Source organism: Schistocerca americana, chromosome 1, assembly GCF_021461395.2.
Source record: "Schistocerca americana isolate TAMUIC-IGC-003095 chromosome 1, iqSchAmer2.1, whole genome shotgun sequence".
Taxonomy (NCBI): domain Eukaryota; kingdom Metazoa; phylum Arthropoda; class Insecta; order Orthoptera; family Acrididae; genus Schistocerca; species Schistocerca americana.
In genome coordinates, this window is record NC_060119.1 from 1,053,794,385 (window position 1) to 1,053,808,662 (window position 14,278).

The window sequence follows — 14,278 nt, forward strand, 5'->3', positions numbered from 1 at the left end:
AATTTCAAAGTTCAGTTAAAGTATTCATAGCATTCACATTACACAAGCACAAATTAAGAGTCCAAGTTTTGTTACCATATTTTAGCTTACCTGTGACTGCAGCTCAGCTTGGTACGTACTAAATTTTACTATTGTTAATTATTCAGAATCATTTAATTCAAAATCAAAGTTACATCTCTTATTTCTAAATTGGGTAGATTCAAGTAGCTTTTGAAATGATTGTTGAGGCAGCCCAAGACTAACCTTATTTTATTAAATTTCGTAGTGCTTCAGAAACAAAGTTCACTATTAATTTCAGTCACTAAATTAACTTTCAATTTTCCGGTTTTATTAATTCTTTTGCTAAATTAAGTCAGAGTGTAGCGAAATTTATTACTTCTGACAAACATTCAGTTTTTCACACTACACGTGTCAACGTTCAGTTGCCATGCTTTTAGTGCTAATTAATCTTTCATTTTCAGTTATTATAGTAGTTGTGCATAGGACTGGCGACCGTAATTTTCCCCAAATCTCATAATCCAATTAACGCCAATTAATTGTTAACGTTACCTTCTTTATTAATTTTACCCTTTTCTCAAAATTAATTTCCACCAATTTCATTTGCATTTTTCCTTTCATTTAGATGTAACCCTTTCCTCCCTCTTTACCGACAAATTAACTTCGGTGACGATTGCTTTTCCCAAATTTCCATTAGGTACACGCGTTTTAATTTCTCACTGTCATTAAGGTCGATAAGTGAGGGGGAGGTTACACACTGAACTATTGAACCACTTATTTATTGAAAAAGAAACAGTTTCCTGCACACACAAGACGTAATTCTAACTGGCTGAGAAATCCAGCGTTCACTCCATGCCTCCCTCTCTTTGTCCACCTCTCCTTTGTTCACCTCCTCCTCTCCCATCTCTCTGTCCATCTCCTCTCCCCTCCTATCTGTTCATTTACTCCTTCTCCCCCTCCTCCCCCTCTCTCTGTCCATCTCTATCTCTTGATCTCACCTCTCCTTCCCCTCCCACTTCTCAGTCCATCCCGCCGTTAACATCCCAGCCCCCAGGCCAATGGGAGACTGGTGGTTTTTACCCCCACAGTACTTCTCCACAGGTAGTAAGTAACATGTTTACCAAGTCTGCGTGAAATCGATCCAGTGTCTTAGGAGGGATGTTGAACATACTGTGGCGTCCCCGCACTCCAACCGCGTGCTGATATTGCCGACGCCGTAGAGCTGCTGCTGCCACAGCTCTCGCAGTGGAGTTGAGACACGATGCGCGATGACGTAGGTCCCCGTTGGTGAACGGGAGACAGAAATGCGAACTCGTACGATGGATACTTCTTTTGATTTAAGATTGAATGATTCATTGCCCGGATATGCAGTAGTTGTTAAATCTTATCTCATCCGTATCGTACACATCACCAATTGCGAGGAAATATTGTACTCGTAACTATCAGTCTTCTCGTACGTTGTTGGCTCGTTGCTATGGAGTTACTGAACCTGTATGAAGCGAGATCCACTCATACTCTTTGATCACGTATGAGTGAACCTACGCCGTAATGTTAAAAAAATGTTCAAAAGTTATCTTTTCAATTAATGAAGTAGGTATTTTGATATTCAGATTAAATTGTCCCTGCTGAACAGTCGTTGGTTAACTATCATTGATTAAATCACTTAATAATGTAGTCCACGTTTGATATTTCATTTGGAACGAACAGTTTATTGTTCCTTGGCCACTAAATACTTTATAATTTTCGCACCACACGCACACGCAGTTGGTTGGTAAAGTCAGTTCTATTAAAATTAAGTTTCTTGATAATTACGACAACTTGACTCTTCAGCGTAGTTGTATTATCTTTGTGAAGTCGTGTAATTGTGTCCTACTCGATACTAATTGAGTGTAGTCCTTTGATATACTATCCATTCTTCTTTCAGTTCCAACTATTTGAATGTCAAGTCCAATATTCACTAGTTTCGTCAATAAAGTTCAATTAACCCGTTATGCACGGTTAAACGCGCCTATCAGTTCCTGTCTGTGCTTAGAAAATCGGTTTCCGAAGTTTGTGAATCACGTTACGCAAGAAACACTTCTGAACGCAAAACAATCTCGTCGCGTCACGTACTCTCAATAACTAAGACAAGAATTGTTCTCGTACGTCTTTACAGGACGAGAGCCAGCAAGCGACGTCTACTGTGAAAGAGTATTGTAGGCGCATTGAATTTCTTCGTTGCGCTTACAACTCTCTTCCACATAAAATTTATATCTAACATCACCTTGGACTTAGCTTTCAAGATATTAATTGCAATTATCACTTGGATATTTGTCCATTAATTAAATCTGAGGTTTATTCCTCCTCTTTTCAGAACAAAAACTCTCAGTGATGTATAATGTTGTTGTTATCAAAACTTCTTGGTGTTAGCTTATCGGCAAAGATATCGTATTTGCCAAGATAACTCTTCCCTACTTCGTATTATGATATTCTGTCTTAATTGACTTTAAGGGGGTCGTTGGGGTGTTATAATACGCAGATGTTACACACATATGTAACAGATTATCTACTGTTTTACAACACAAGACTCCATGGAGAGCGTCAACCCTCTGACTCACAACGGGACGTATGTGTCCCACGATATGTTATCAGAGTACCAATCGAAATTTGTTGCTTGTCATTGCTACGTATCAGTGTCCCACTAGTAAAGATAAGTCTGCTAATGGTTAGCAGAATACTTATTATTACAGACTACACCTGAAGATTTTGCTGTCATCAAATTTCACTATTAACCCTTGTCACCATACTGTCACACCGAATCAGTTCACACGTTCAGATAGGCAACTCACTTACTAGACTCTCAAAGTGGGCTGCCTTCACGCCGAAACATGAATTGACGCTTGCAACATCACAAACGAAGCCATATTGAGCACTTGTAGTGTGTATTAAAAACTCTGTTTACTGATGTGTCTGTTAACAGTATGTCTTGTAGGTTTTACACAGTCGTCTTCTGAAACCCTGGCGGTACAATACTGATGTCCTAACCCCCTCCCCCACTCACACCCCCAACCCCCTTGGGAAACTAAACGGTGAAATATTCTTTTCATATTGTTTCTTCTAACTAAGACATTAATTAAAATAACCATACATAAATGGTTTCGAAGTAAAATTGACGGTAAAAGGGTTAAATTTATATGTGGTGTTCAGCCAGGTCCCGAAACATATTGACAACATGCACCCGCTCATTCACGTGGCCTGTTTGACAAACTGAACCGCACAAATAAGAGGAAAACTTCATTTCATATTTTAAAAGTGTTCTATGTCAAGTAAATACACGAAATAAGTATCAACAGCTATTTTTCGAATTTTTCCATGACACACCGTCTCATCCACACACCCGCCCCTAATTGTAGTGTAGAATCCCCCCCCCCCCCCCCCCCCAGCATTTTTATACAAATAGTAATTCATGTATCTAATAAATTTGCTTAAAATTGCTCCAGGTGTTCCTGAGTTATGCTTCAATGCCACCCCCAATTTCATTCCCACCCCTACAGCATGAAGGAGGTTCTTGCTACCACCGCTCTTCTTTCTAGATAGTAAGTAACCAGTAAAAACCCGATTCCTTTAAGGATCTAACTGCCCTCGTATAAAAGTGCTTCAATCATCTGATGACTTTACAAACGAGTCAGTGTGTTAAATACCTGATGTTTATCATGTAACTTACGAGAGGTTTGAAATTATGTTTAAAGTGTGTTGAAAGTCGCTAAGTGCACTCGTTATCACCCGCTGTATGAGTATCGTTTACGCAATTTGCGCTACGTTTTCAGAAAACCTTGTTGTTCACACATCACAGCGTTTACGACGTCATATCTACTGAACGTTGTGTCATACAATGATATAATTTTGCAGCCACATTTAATGGTATATGAGGGTTCTGTCTACAAATCCTGTTGCGAAAGTACGGAGCAGTAATGAAATAATACTCGAAAATGTCATGCTTGATGCTAAAGTATTGCTATATGAACAGTGAAACTGTAGTGAGCGATAAATGTTTTTCCTTTCATCCTTTTGTAGAGAGTGACAGCGAGAAAAAGTTTCTCAAAAGTTTGTAAACGATGTGTACCGTTTGTTAGAAGTCGCTAAGTACTCTCATTCTCAAAATACACTCCTGGAAATTGAAATAAGAGCACCGTGAATTCATTGTCCCAGGAAGGGGAAACTTTATTGACACATTCCTGGGGTCAGATACATCACATGATCACACTGACAGAACCACAGGCACATAGACACAGGCAACAGAGCATGCACAATGTCGGCACTAGTACAGTGTATATCCACCTTTCGCAGCAATGCAGGCTGCTATTCTCCCATGGAGACGATCGTAGAGATGCTGGATGTAGTCCTGTGGAACGGCTTGCCATGCCATTTCCACCTAGCGCCTCAGTTGGACCAGCGTTCGTGCTGGACGTGCAGACCGCGTGAGACGACGCTTCATCCAGTCCCAAACATGCTCAATGGGGGACAGATCCGGAGATCTTGCTGGCCAGGGTAGTTGACTTACACCTTCTAGAGCACGTTGGGTGGCACGGGATACATGCGGACGTGCATTGTCCTGTTGGAACAGCAAGTTCCCTTGCCGGTCTAGGAATGGTAGAACGATGGGTTCGATGACGGTTTGGATGTACCGTGCACTATTCAGTGTCCCCTCGACGATCACCAGTGGTGTACGGCCAGTGTAGGAGATCGCTCCCCCCACCATGATGCCGGGTGTTGGCCCTGTGTGCCTCGGTCGTATGCAGTCCTGATTGTGGCGCTCACCTGCACGGCGCCAAACACGCATACGACCATCATTGGCACCAAGGCAGAAGCGACTCTCATCGCTGAAGACGACACGTCTCCATTCGTCCCTCCATTCACGCCTGTCGCGACACCACTGGAGGCGGGCTGCACGATGTTGGGGTGTGAGCGGAAGGCGGCCTAACGGTGTGCGGGACCGTAGCCCAGCTTCATGGAGACGGTTGCGAATGGTCATCGCTGATACCCCAGGAGCAACAGTGTCCCTAATTTGCTGGGAAGTGGTGGTGCGGTCCCCTACGGCACTGCGTAGGATCCTACGGTCTTGGCGTGCATCCGTGCGTCGCTGCGGTCCGGTCCCAGGTCGACGGGCACGTGCACCTTCCGCCGACCACTGGCGACAACATCGATGTACTGTGGAGACCTCACGCCCCACGTGTTGAGCAATTCGGCGGTACGTCCACCCGGCCTCCCGCATGCCCACTATACGCCCTCGCTCAAAGTCCGTCAACTGCACATACGGTTCACGTCCACGCTGTCGCGGCATGCTACCAGTGTTAAAGACTGCGATGGAGCTCCGTATGCCATGGCAAACTGGCTGACACTGACGGCGGCGGTGCACAAATGCTGCGCAGCTAGCACCATTCGACGGCCAACACCGCGGTTCCTGGTGTGTCCGCTGTGCCGTGCGTGTGATCATTGCTTGTACAGCCCTCTCGCAGTGTCCGGAGCAAGTATGGTGGGTCTGACACACCGGTGTCAATGTGTTCTTTTTTCCATTTCCAGGAGTGTATATTCTGGGTATTTGAGGACTGCGCGTTATGTTTCTTTTTCATCCCCAATCCCACCTCTTTGAGAGGTACGTAATTCTTATTCGCACAGTGTTTTTTTTCAGACAGCAAGTGATATGTGTACCAAATTTGGTCGAAATCGATCCAGTAATTTAGGAAGAGTCGTTGAACATACATACACTATGTGATCAAAAATATCCGGACACTCCCAAATTCATACGTTTTTCATATTAGGTGCATTGTGCTGCCATCTGCTGCCAGATACTCCATATCAGCAACCTCAGTAGTTATTAGACATCGTGAGAGAGCAGAATGGGGCGCTCCGTGGAACTCACGGACTTCGAACGTCGTCAGGTGATGGGTGTCACTTGTATCAAACGCCTGTACGCGAGATTTTCACACTCCTAAGGTCTACGGTTTCCGATGTGCTAGTGAAGTGGAAACGGGAAGGGACACGTATAGCACAAAAGCGTACAGGAAGATCTCGTCTGTTGACTGACAGACACTGCCGACAGTTGAAGAGGGTCGTAATGTGTAATAGGCAGACATCTAGCTAGACCATCACACAGGAATTCCGAACTGCATCAGGATCCACTGCAAGTACTATGACAGATAGGCGGGAGGTGAGAAACTTGAATTTGATGGTCAAGCTGCTGCTCATAAACCACACATCAGGCCGGTAAATGCGAAACGATGCCTTGCTTTGTGTAAGGAGCTTAAACATTGGACGATTAAACAGTGGAAAAACGTTGTGTTGAGTGGCGAATCACGGTACTCGATTTGACGATCGGATGGGAGGGTGTAGGTATGGCGAATGGCCGGTGAACGTCGTCTGTCAGCGTTGTAGTGCCAACAGTGAAATTCGGAGTCGGTGGTGTTATGGTGTGATCGTGGTTTTCATGGAGGGGCCTTGCACTCCTTGTTATTTTGCATGGCGCTCTCACAGCACAGGCCTACATTGATGTTTTAGGCATCTTCTTGCTTCTTACCATTGAAGAGCAATTCGGGGATGGCGATTGCATCTTTCAACACGATCGAGCACCTGTTCCTAACACACGGCCTGTGGCGGAACGGTTACATGACAGTAACATCCCTGTAATGGACTGGCCGCCACAGACAAAAATGGTTCAAACGGCTCTGAGTACTATAGGGCTTAACATCTGAGGTCATCAGACACATCCATGCCCGAGGCAGCATTCGAACCTGCGACCGTAGCAGCAGCGCGCTTCCGGACTGAAGCGCCTAGAACCGCTCGGCCACAACGGCCGGGCGGCACAGAGTCCTGACCTGAATACTATAGAACACGTTTGGTCTGGTTTTCTTTTTTTTTTTTCTTTTTTTTTTTTAACGCCGACTTCGTACCAGGTCTCACCAACCGACATCGATACCTCTCCTCTGTGCAGCTTCCGTGAAGAATGGGCTGCCATTCCCCAAGAAACCTTCCAGCACTTGATTGAAGCGGGGTGGAAGCTGTCATCAAGGCTAAGGGTGGGCAACACCATATTGAATTCCAGTATTACCGAAGGAGGGCGCCAGAACTTGTAAGTCATTTTCAGCCAGGTGTTCGGATACTTTTGATCACATAGTGTAAATTTTTATAAGATGCAAAGATAGATATAGTAAAATAGAGACTATTCTTTCAGCAGTGTTAACAATGATTTGAAGAAAAGGCTGGTAAAGTGTTTTGTCGTCAAACTTTTACGGCCAAGAGCCAATACTGACATTGCGGGACTGCACCTCGGGCGGCGTATTATTGATTGGTAGCCTATATAAAGTTCACTCATGATCAGAAAAAAACAGAACACCTTGAACAACTACAGATAGGATATTCATATTCACAGGACATCTACATTAGTACGTCTGCAGAAATGATTAGCTTTTGAACCATGTTGCCCAGCGGGTTCAAGGTCAACGTCGATTCGCGGTGCAATACCACCTACTGGTAAAATATGCCTATAGCTCTCGTTGTCGCTATAAATCGAAGGTTACGGGGCAGAGTGACTTGGGCAGACGTGCAGGATGCCTCGCAGAAGTATGTACCGTACCGTTAAATAGGTGAGTTTGAAAGAGGGCTCATTATTGGCATGGGAGAATGTGATGCATCCATCCGAAAAATCGCTGCTCCTGTGGGAGGAAGTGTTTCGGCAGGGCAACGGGTGTATGTAGAATGGTTCACAGAGGGCCAAAGAACAGGGCAAGATAGCTAGGGTCGCACCACTCAGACTACCTCCCGAGAAGATCGACACCTCATCCGAATGGCATTGCAGGAGAGATCCGCATCTTCGTCGGCTCTGGCGCAACAGTGGAACAGCGTAACACAACGTACACTATCAGTGGTGGCAGTCTGCCGCCGTTTATTACGACATGGGTTACGTTGCACTTCTTCTCCGCCTACCTTTGACGAATGTTCAGAAACGTGCTAGACGGCAATGGTGTATGTAACGACTTTACTGCGTACAGGAATGGCATCAGACAGCATTTTCGGACGAATTAGGGTTCTTTTTGTTTGTAAATTACGCCCGTATTTTTGTTCGCTGCAGACAGGCGAAGCGGCATCACAGTAACTGCAATCGCACAAGACATAAAGCGCCAACCCAAAGCCTTAGTGTGGGGTGCAGTTGGGTACAACCACAAAACACAACTAGTGCGTGTTCAGAGCAATGTGACCAGTGTGACCTACGTGAATGACATCCTGCGACCCGTAGACATACCCTTTCTGCACAACACTCCAGACGCCATTTTTTTAGCAAGGCAATACACGACCATATGTTGCTGAACGAACGTGCCTTCTTGGTGTCACAGGATGTCAGCCTTTTCCCCTGCCCCACCACCGATCACCAGACTTGTCGCCAATCGAAAATGTGTGGGATATGGTAAACAAAGAGTGTAGAGCTGTGACACAAAGCCAAACACCAAACACTACAGATTAACTATGAAACCAGGTGAATGCAGCATGGATGGCTATACCACAGAATGGCATTCGCGCCTTATGGATGTCGATGCCATCACGCATGGAAAAGGTTATCACGGCCCATAGCGGACCCAGTGCCTACTAGGTAACAGGGGACATGCTGAATCGAAGTGACTGAAAGGCTAATCATTTCTACAGAACATACTAATGTACATGGCCTGAGAATATGAACGTCCTATCTCTGTCGTTTAAGGTGTGCTTCAAATGGTTCAAATGGCTCTGAGCACTATGGGACTTAACATCTGTGGTCATCAGTCCCCTAGAACTTAGAACTACTTAAACCTAACTAACCTAAGGACATCACACACATCCATGCCCGAGGCAGGATTCGAACCTGCGACCGTAGCGGTCACGCGGTTCCAAACTGAAGCGCCTAGAACCGCACGGCCACACCGGCCGGCCAAGGTGTGCTGCTTTTTATCTGAACATGAGTTTAGTATGTTAAGCCTCCAATAGACTAGCTATAGTATGGGTACGATAAGTTGCCCCCTGACCTTATAGCACTGATCGCTAATCGCTAAAAGACGCCACCATTTGGAACTCTTTGTCTCGATTGTTCTCTGTTTCAGACAGCTCAGCTACCCCAAAGTTGTCGCACTGTAATTGCCTGACGAAGTGCTATTCTGCTGTCTCAGTGTATGACTGACTTATTAATAATTGTACTTATATTTTAATGCTTTATGCAATATGAGACACGATCACAAATGTTTACTACATTTTCTGAATGTCATATTTCTTCTACTGATTGCATTGTATTACAATTGTCGTAACTTAATTTCTTATTCCCCGAAACAAATACGTACCGGTACCCGATCTGACGATAACCATCTCCGGAATGCGTAGTCGCGAATCCATGTTACTTCCATTGGCAATTTATACCACAGCAGCTAATCAACAACAGTGGCGTACGCCCCTGAGTTGTCAGTACAGGAACACAACAATAAACACCCCGCCCCCCCCCCCCTCCTACCACACCCTCTAACCTTATAAAACACCTCGTCCCTCCCCCCTCACATCCTCTAACGCTGCAGTGGCCGCGATACATATCCCTCTGGCCCTGGGGTAAGCGGCCAACTTTTCTTAGCTCGCGCCTGAATTCACAAACATCAATTAAAATTAAGCACATCTTAAAACATTACAGTCTCCATAAATATTTTTGTTTGTTATTGAACAGGAACATTACCATCTTAAGAGGCTCTTAACGTTAGTTGATGATTCTGGATTCAGCTGTTAGTTGCCAGATGCGTGTTACTGTAAAAAACGCCTAAGAACTGCGGGCCGCGCGAAACTTTATTCGGGCCGCAGTTTAACGACCACGGGTATAGAGTGTTATCCAGTATGGCAGTGTATCATTTTTATAAAATTTACAATTTCATTTCACACGATGGATTATATAAAAAAGTGGACGTGGCGGAAAGTGAAAAGAATAAGTTGAATGGATAAGATGAAAAAATAAGGAGGTACTGGGAAGAGTGGAAGGACGGAGAGAACTACTGACAAGGGGACCACACGGCAATCGAAGTTTGGTATTCTTTTCTTTATATTTATGTTCCGTGAATTTTGGCACTCAAATATCAATTTCCCAGAGCGGTTCGATGTGACTCTCAAAAATGTTCGCGAAAATCGACTTTGATGTTCTCCAAGAGACTTTAATTCACCAATGTTGGGATGATTTTCGACGGGCCACGTGACTATCGGTAGCTCTCGAAAGTGGTAATCGCTAGTTTGAGTCTCGTTCCAGTCATTAACTTTTCTCCTTTATTTTCGATTCATTACCTACATAATTTAAAATTAACAATCGTCAAAAATATTATAACTAACGCATATGTAATTATCATTTTTGTGAAAATTAAATGCACCGGTTGTGTCCTCGCTTAAAGACTCGTTCACCCCGAATTTCATTGTATATCAACGTGAATCAACATGCAAGTGTATATCTCTAGAAATTAATATACTGCGTGCCACTAGTGTTCTCTTTCATCGGGAGTCTATATTGTCTGCATTCATCCTAAGTTAACGCTGTTGTCAACTTTTCAGTGAAAAACGTTTCAGAAACTTAGGAAATTTTGTACAAGTGTTGCTGTGTCGTAACAGGTACCTCGTTTGGGATGTAAGTGACTTCAGTTCTAACGGGCTACAGGTAACATAAATTAAAAGAAATTCAGCAAGTTTAATTTAAATTTGCCTTTTTACTGTTCTGTAAAATACTGTACCAGACACAATGCTGCCCCTCTGCGGGTGTTATTCTCACGCATGGGATGAGTTATTTGCTGTTCAGAAACTGCTGGAAATCGCCCTGATTATCCTTTCCTAAGTGTAAAGCCTCTTCTGCAGGAAGTACAGAATCTGTCACTACTTGTCCACTTAACTGTCAGTGTACTGTCAATGATAAGTCTAGGCGGCATGTACAGGGGAGATAGGAACATGGGAATACCTGTGAGAACCCATCATCACCACAAGATCGAGGTACTGTCTTCCCCTGAAACCGAAACTGAACCAGTGAGATTCACAAACAGCGAATAATGGTACTTCTTAGGTAAAAACCAGCAAGAAATGGGAAGGAACCCCAAATGCACTAAGTACGTATACCTGGTGATCTCTCCAGTGTGTTGAAGGAAGGAAGATTAGAGTTTAAAGTCCCGTCGATAGCGAGATCAAGAGACACGGAGCACAAGCTCGGATTACAGAAGGATAGGGGAGGAAGTTGGGAATTTCTTTTTCAAAGGAATCATCCCGTAATTTGCAACGACCGATTTCGGAAAATCACGGAAAACCTAAATCGGGTAGGTCGGTGACTGATTTGAAACGACGTCCTCCCTGAGTGCTAACCGCTGCGCACCTCGCTTGGTTCCAACATGTTGGAGGCCATTCCGGCAGACATTGAGGTAACAGGGTGTAACCAATTGCTCAGTGTGACGCATGTGAGACAGATGATGCCTGTCGACAGGGCTCTGAGGGCATACTAGGATTATCCCGGGATCTGGCAGCGGAGGTTGAGAATACCAGCCTTTCTCGTGGTGTTTCAACGATGCTCGCAGTTTGCGGCATTGTTCCCAAAATTTAGCCTCCTAGTTCTGAGTAGAATGCTTTAACCAGAGACTGGGAACGTCTGCAACAAGATAGGCTGTGACTTAAGCTATAGTGCAGAGAACTCTAAGAGCCCTCTAAATGGGCCAACTGTGGTTGACAGGGTTACCTAGCGATATCTAGGAGAAATAATGGAAAATGTAGCACAATGCAAAAACTTTTCCTATTCTCAAAACATGAAATTGCTAAGTGATAAGTCATAAGTAAAGCGGGGGACTGTTACCCAGATAGGCTAGTGTAAGTGAGGGTTTTTTAGATTAGGTGAACACCTGGTCCAGATTACGGCAGCTGTAGGAGACCTGCAAGTATCAGTGTAAGATCGAAAGAAATGCCCCCTATGGGCAAGAGTATTAAAATCCTAGTTGCTAACTGCCAAAGAATTCGCAAGCAAGTGCCTGAGTTTGAAATGCTCCTAAAAAGCAATGAAGCTCATATTATACTAGGTACAGAAAGCTGCTTAAAACCTGAAACTAATAGCGTGTATAAAGGGATAGATTAATGGAAAATGGAGCTGGGCTATTTGTCGCAGTAGACAAGAAATTTAAATACACCGAGATAGAAACTGAAACTGCCTGCGAGATAGTTTCAACATGACTCAGTATCAGAGGTTGGCATAAAATTGTAATTGTATGCTTTTATTGACCACAAGACTCAACTCCCGATATGACCAAAAGCTTGAGAGAAAAACTTGATTCACTAGTATTTAAGTTTTCCAGTCATAGTGTCGTTACCGGAGGAGACTTTAATCATCCAACAGTCAATAAGAAAAATTACTGTTTTTTGGAGTTGGGTGTGACGAGACTTCCTGTGAAACATTATTAAGTGCCTTCTCTGAAAACAACCCAGTACAGATAATTCGGAATCCCAAACATAATGAAAATATGTTAGATCTCTTTGAGGACGTCCACATCGAAACCAGTATCAGTGACCATGAAGAAGTCCTACAAATAATGATTAAAAAAGTGAAAAAGGCTATAAAAGCAAGTACTCTTATATATTCATCAAAGCTAGATGAAGCAGTAACGTATATCTCAGTGAAGAAAATGGTTCAAATGGCTCTGAAGACTATGGAAATTAACTGCTGTGGTCATCAGAACTACTTAAACCTAACTAACCTAAGGACATCACGCGCATCCATGCCCGAGGCAGGATTCGAACCTGCGACCGAAGCGGTCGCTCGGTTCCAGACTGTAGCGCCTACAACCGCTCGGCCACTTCGGCCGGCCCTCAATGAACAGCTTGAAACTTTTGACTGAGTACAGGAGCCCGTAGAGGAACTACGGCTCAACCTTAGAAGAATAGCTGAGCATGCGCTGAATAGATACGTACCCAGTAGAACAGTTCATGATCCTCCATGGTATACAGTCAGCATAAAACACGTCTAAAGAAACAGGGGTGAAACAAAGCACTGGACTATAGATAGGTACTGAAAGAAACGCGTTTGGATTGTCAAGAGAGCAATGCGTGAAGCCTTCAGCAACTACAGTAGCAGAATATTAACGAATGATGCTTCGCAAATAGGAAGAAATTCTGGTTGTATACAAAAACTGTTAGTGGCACCAAAGTTAGTGTCCAGTCACTCAGGTCGAGAAAGGAACTAAAATTGAGGGTAGCAAAGCAAAAACAGAGGCACTTAACTCTATTTTCAAATATTCCTTTATAAAGGAAAACCCAGGAGAATTGCCTCAATTTAATCCTCATAACACTGAAAATACCGGTGAAAAATGTAGAGTGTCATAAAGTGGACTCCTTCCTTAAATCGGATCCCCTACTCTCTCGACTGTGCATTCTCCTGAATTCTAGTGCTGACAAGTGTAAACAGTAGTTTAGGCTTCCATCACTCTGTAGCTAGGTGCAAGAGTCCCCCGCTTCAATTATGACTTATCACTTAGCAATTTCATGTTTTGAGAATAGAAAAAGTTTTTACGTTGTGCTACATTTCCGTAATTTCTCCTGGATATTGCTGGGTAACCCTGTCAACCAATGTGTGTTCTAAATAGTATTATTTAAAGATGACGTTTGTGATTAAAGCGTCTCATTTAGATGTTACGCAAAAATTTAAGGTCTAGACGTTTAAGACTGGCCCTTCCCTTTTTCAAGTTTAAAGTCTGTCTGCGTTAGGAAACGCTCTTATTCTCTTGGAATACTCTTGCAGATTCTAATAGGATAATCGGGAAGGTCGATCAAAGCAACTAGAGTCCATCTAAAATGATTAAAGCTACAGGTGCTGTTCATAAAAAGAAGAGTGGCTGGAAGAAGTCAGTAAACAGTCTCATATTCCGGAAAGAACACTTATGAGGTTGTGTAATATGAAGTACAGTACATCTAACAAAGCATCAAAAACAAAAATAGATAGATCTACAATTGCGAGTAAAGATGTTTGATGAGAGTTGGTTTACTACTACCTTGCTATGGAATCTTCTTTCTTTGGGCTTACTCGTAACGACTTGTGAAGAATTATTGTGAAGAATGGCCGTACAGTTGGCAGAGAGAAATAACACTGAACGCACTTTCAAAGACGAAATTTCTGGAAAAAAGTGAGTCGTTCATTTTCTTAAGCAAAAAACCAAATTGTCGGAAATAAAGCCTTCGGGAACATCCTAAGCAGGGCTCTAAAGTAGAGCAAATAAAACACAGAGAAATTATAAAATCTTCGGAC